We start from the raw sequence: 6,347 nt of genomic DNA on the forward strand, positions 1-6,347 counted from the left end.
GTGGAACCTACTTCCTACAGAAGTCAGGGAAGCTACTTCAGTGGAGTCCTTTAAGTCAAGACTCCATGAGATGCAGTTGTCTTCAACACTAAGGGGGCCTACTAACAAAATTGTTTAGGGATGCTGCTAGCCACCACGCGCCTGCAACCGTATATCCCATAGTGGAGTTTGCTTGCAGTACGCTACAGATACAGATACAGATACCATTTTATTATCAAAAATAATTAGTGCATCAAACCTCCATCATGTGCCATCAGGATTAAGGGGTCGGTCACCTTCCCAGCTGGAAAACCAAAAAAAAAGGTACCGTGAACTTTACAACGGTTTTGATGAGTGGTGGACTTCCAATATCTTAGAATATTACATGGTAGGTAAATGATTGTGGAGATTTAGCAAACTTTTAATGTATACTGAATGGGATTGTTGGAGAAGGGGGCCAGGCCATTGACATTTTCTCCCCCCCCCCCCCCCAAGGGTCGCCGCCAAAGTGCTCACTGATCGTTTTGCTTGTCTGAAACTTCCATTGTTGATTTATACTATAGAAATTTCCCTTTGTGTGAACTTTAATATTGATGACGAAGACTGCAAGTGTTGACTTTCGAATAAAGCTTCGCTAAGCTATAGTACAAGGCACACAAATGTACAACTGTACTCCAGCCATGACAGAAACAATTCAATACTCCAGCAGACAATTTAATTTGGCGCCCATCTAGTTTTGGGATAATGGAGCGGGTTTGGCTTACAATGATACCATTATTATGTTTAAAGTTACCCGCAGCGCGCAGGTACGTAGGTATGGTGTTCTATAGACGCCAAATCTATTTTCTGCTATCTAAGTTACCGTGAACTTTACAACGGTTTTGATTGTGGTGGACATCCAATACCTTAGAAATATTACATGGTAGGTAAATGATTGTGGACATTTAGCAAACTTTTAATGTATACTGAATGTGATTGTTGGAGAAGGGGGCCAGACCATTGACATGTTCTCCCCCCAAGGTTCGCCGCCAAAGTGCTCACTGATCGTTTTGCTTGTCTGAAACTTCCATTGTTAATTTATACTATAGAAATTTCCCTTTGTGTGAACTTCAATATTGATCACGAAGAGTGCAAGTGTTGACTTTTGAATAAAACTTCGCTAAGCTATAGTACAAGGCACACAGATGTACAACTATACTCCAGCCATGACAGAAACAATTCAATACTCCAGCAGACAATTTAATTTGGCGCCCATCTAGTTTTGGGATAATGGAGCGGGTTTGGCTTACAATGATACCATTATTATGTTTAAAGTTACCCGCAGCGCGCAGGTACGTAGGTATGGTGTTCTATAGACGCCAAATCTATTTTCTGCTTCCGATTGTCAAACAACAAAGCACATATACACGCGATTCCGGGCATGTGCTTGAAAAACTAAACAACGTGACATTGAAGCAGGATAGCCTATTGATCACATTGGATATTGTGTCCATGTATACGAACTGCCCACAAGATGAGGCAATTGAATCAGTTTGCGATGCACTTGAAGTTGCTGATAGCAGTCTGTACGCAATACCCAAACCTACAAGAGAACACGCTCGCTGTCTCCTGGAACTTATCATGCATCGAAACATATTTGAATTCAATGGAAAGTTCTTCAGACAGAAAATTGGCGTGGCTATGGGAAGCAAATGCAGTCCAGAAATATGCGATATAACCCTGTTCAAATATGAAAAAGAAATTATTCTCCCACACAATCCTTCAATTGTGAGTTACATGAGATACAGGGACGACGTCTTAATAATATTTAACGGTAACGAAGACCAAGCCAGTGACCTCGTCCAAACTCTAAACCAAATTCATCCCACGCTCAAGTTCACGTCAGAGATTTGAAACAGTCAAGTCACCTTACTCGACCTCGTCATCTACAAAGGCGAACGGTTCAAAAAAGAAGGGAAACTGGACACTCGAGTAGCAACCAAAAAAACTGATACCTTTCAGTATCTTGCTCGAGATTCAGCCCACCCTGAGTCAGTGTTTGGCGATTTGATTAAGTGAGAATTAATGAGATATGACCGTATATGCACACACTCAAAAGAATTTGAGGAGAAGGCTGAATTCTTCAAAGACAAACTTCAAAAACGCGGATACAACCAAGAAGACTTAGCCCTTCTTCCCCAAAAAGGCGAAACTCGCGTGAACTCTAAAAAGCGTGCAAAAACCGAAAAGAATATCCCGCTGGTCTTTGTTTTACCCTACCACCCAAAAATTAAACACCCAGCTCTTAAGCAGGCCCTTCTGAAACACTGGAATCTGATCAGCGATAATGATTTTCTCAGTGCACTCTTTGCGACCCAACCCATCCTGGCATACAAACGACAAAAAAAACACATAAAAGATGGCCTGGTCCGATTAAGGATTAACCCATCTCCACTACCAACCAAGAAAAAAAACTTGGATGAGGAGAACGTACAAGTCCTATTGGAACTTCTTGAAGAACAGAACTAACATAATGGTCATTTAGGCATGGATTTCGAAATAAAAAAAAAGAAAATAATGAATCCACTTAATCTGATCATTACAAGAAATGCTAACGCGTAAAATATTCTTAACCATCATTAGCAATAAAGAAAATACGTATAAAAGAATTAAACAAAGGGTGATTGATGAAGTGCGTAAAAAGGGCACAGAAAATATGCACTGTTTCCCCCGACACACAAAAAAGAAAAAACAGGTGGGACGGCATATTATCACCGGTATAAATCAAATCATTAAGTGAACTAGAAACAAAAACCACATATACACAAACCAGTCACTACGTCGCCTAAACACCGGATGAGTTTTTTGAAACTCCCGCTCTCCGGTTATCACTAATCTAATGGGCCCGCTGGCGAGGTATGTGTTGACAAGTTGTAACCCACCCATCACCGCAACCCAGCAGTGGAACTGATTTTACTCCCTATATGCGTATTGAATTTCCAAAAAAGAAAAAAACCTTAACAAATACGCTCTAGGCAGTTTAGTCATATACTTACACAGGTATCCATACCAGTGCTTCTAAGTCTTAAGTAAACGGAAATCTTCCCTAGCTGGTTGCAAATACAATGTTTTCAAAAAGCTTCATCAGCTCGCAGAGCCCCTCGTACTCCAATTTTATCATACATCCCATAAAAAGAAAAGAATGAGGAACGGCCCTGCTGATGCTGATAGGAAATTCCATCCTCCTCCCTTGTTTTAAACCCTTCTTCACGGCGGCAACTTTCTTGGAATGACTTTGGAACTTTCCAACAAGTTATTAGTATCAACAGATTGTTCCCTGAATTTTGCTCGCACAAAACCGGTTCTTCCTTGCTATTTTCCTAGCCAGAAAACCACTTCTTTTTAAGAAAACACAAGTCTGATAAAAACTTTAATGCATGGTGGCGGCCAAACTCCATTCCATTTAACTTAAAATGTAGTGGCGACATGTATGATTACGCCCCTTCCTATTAAACACAAGTACATGAAGAATGAAGGCGCCACCTATTGCCAAGAAAGATACAGTCACGCGACGGGCGACGGCACGACGCGACTGGCGACGGCACGACGCGACGGCACGACGCGACGGGCGACGGCACGACGCGACGGGCGACGGCACGACGCGACGGGCGACGGCACGACGCGACGGGCGACGGCACGACGCGACGGGCGACGGCACGACGCGACGGGCGACGGCACGACGCGACGGGCGACGGCACGACGCGACGGGCGACGGCACGACGCGACGGGCAATGTGTGCGTCGCCTCTTCAAGCAGTCTATTTAGAAGCGCCGAGGTAACAGGCGACGGCACGACGCGACGGACGACGGCACGACGCGACGGACGACGGCACGACGCGACGGACGACGGCACGACGCGACGTGTGAAGGTGCGTCGCTTCCTCATGCAGTGTACGTGCTTAGAAACGGTAATTTAAGAGGCGACGGCACGACGCGACGCCACGACGTGACGGGCGACGGCACGACGCGACGGACGACGGCACGACGCGACGGTACGACGCGACGGCACGACGTGAAAGCACGACGCGACGCAGGTTTGGCGTCTATAGAACACCATACTACGTAGGGCCCGGTATACAGGTTTTGTTGCCGGCGTAAGATCCATTGGCGGGTGTTTTTTGTGTACATAGCCGGATTTTGTTGTTTCCTGTTAACGTACGATGCCATTTGTATGTTTCTCCATACCAGTGAGCCAATTCTTGTATTAACCCGCCTATTATAACCTATCACGGTAGAATCGCAGCTTGTGAAATAATAATTGTCCAATTACATGATAATTATACAAATGGACGCGGAACGAGCAAAATCTGAGACAAACAAAACTTAAACATACACAAATTCCATGGGGTTGTCTAAGGGGCGTGGCTAGCTCGCAACAGTACGGCGACAGGTCAAGCAAGGCGCTTGTGCAAAATGCTGTGCTGTTCATTACGTACCGTGTGCTGTGTACTATCAAGTCGGTAGAACGCGCAAAAGGTGGTGCTCCCCCCCCCCCGAAAATATTATGGCGACGCCCATGCCGAATCCCCTTTAATATAATAACTTCATTTTGCGACACGATTCGGGTTGGTGTGACGCAACACCAAATAGTTACGCTTCAGTTGTAATAGCCAAGAGCTCCGTGTTATGCCACAAATGGCCTTACCATCTGTATTGAAAGATAATAACGCCGATATTTGTAGCCTAGGCCTATTTCAAAACAAATTCCACTCACAAAAGAGAACACAATCCTGGTTGTCCAAGGTCTGGACAAACCACAGAGTGGATATTGTCCGATATTTATGGCCTTTGAAAGTGTATCCATTGTCCACCTGCCTAACACGAATTAGTTTGATCTTTCTCAAACGTCCAATATAAAATACTTCCAAATGCAAGAGAAACGGGTAAAAACTGAACTATTTCCCTGAGTCTGAATGTGTGTGGTCAGATCTATGAAGAAAACCCTTTTAACCCTAAAGGGGCCGGGTTATTTTGACCATCTCTCAGCCGGGGGGGGGGGGCGGATTCCGCCCCCCCCCCCCATCGAGTGACGAATCGTCACTCGGCCATCGAGTGACGAAAAATTTTGAAACTCGGCACATGCATAGAGCAACTCTTCCTAAACATACCCAAGAAATTTCATGACTATAGGTCAAAGGGTTTTGGAATTATGGCAATTCTGCTCTGTGTACACGACGTATATGCGAAAATTCAGTTTTCACGGCGCGTAGCGCCGGAAAATTGTTCGCTACGCGGCAACCCGTGGTCCGATTTTTATGTTTTTGGTATCAAAAGATGCGCAAAGCTCGAGGCTAAAAAGTCATAACAGCTCGGGTCGCGAAAAAAAAATTTCTAGAGGCTATCACGGAAAATGTTGAGGGGGGGGGGCGGATTCCGCCCCCGGCCCCTTTAGGGTTAAGGCGTTTACACCAGCGAGGAAAAAGTATTAGTGCACAAGAGAGGGAATTATTGAGCACCACAGCCAGGGGTTGATGGGGAAGTCGACAGACCCACTCCAGATTCGATATGGGGCCATTTGTTATCTTAAAAACTCCCAACAATAAAGTTATTTCATGTTTAGAGATTGTGGTGTTCTGAGAAAACTTCTAACTTTAATTTGAACGAGTCATTTGATAATTAAAACATCCAGACTGTTTTTGTAAGCATGCGAAAAGTTACAGCACGAAAAAAAGTCAAAAAAGGGAAAAATTTTCCCCTCAACTTTCCACGCGTCATTTCAATTCATGGCTGCGGAGTGTATAATGTAGGCGTGTGTGGTACTGCTTTCTTTTTATATATACCGAACGTTTCGAAGGTACGAAGGGACAAACGCCTCTTGTGTTAAAATACAAGGACATTGCTCAACGCGCCAACTGTTTGTATAATTGCATTTTTTATAATTTAAAAAAAACCTGTACACCATCGAGACCAACTTTAGAATTGGTTGTTGGGAGCAGCACTTTACTTGGACAATGTTGCCTCTGTTGGATTTAGTCATGTGACCGCAAAAAAAGTTGAGTTTACCATTGCTGGCTCGCCTATTTCACTTAAAGGTTGTCACTTTTGTATTAATTGGGAAATTAAACGGTACATTATTATCTCTCGTTACTGATCTATAGATCTATAGGTCGTTTAAATCTTGAGGCATCCTTGATTACCTTACAAAATAATGTCAAGGATGCTCTTTTCCAAAAAAATAAATAAGTGTTCAAATTAATGAATAACAGGGTTTATTTAAATTACAGCCCAGGTGATAAACCTAAACTTGATTTTGCTTGGCCAAAAGTTATAAAAACGCCACAAAGGGTAGATTTCAGCAGAAGTTTGCGTGCAAGGGTGTAGAGACGTAGT

The sequence above is a fragment of the Patiria miniata genome, unplaced genomic scaffold (genome assembly GCF_015706575.1).
Source record: "Patiria miniata isolate m_02_andy unplaced genomic scaffold, ASM1570657v1 HiC_scaffold_27, whole genome shotgun sequence".
NCBI classification, from domain to species: Eukaryota; Metazoa; Echinodermata; class Asteroidea; order Valvatida; family Asterinidae; genus Patiria; species Patiria miniata.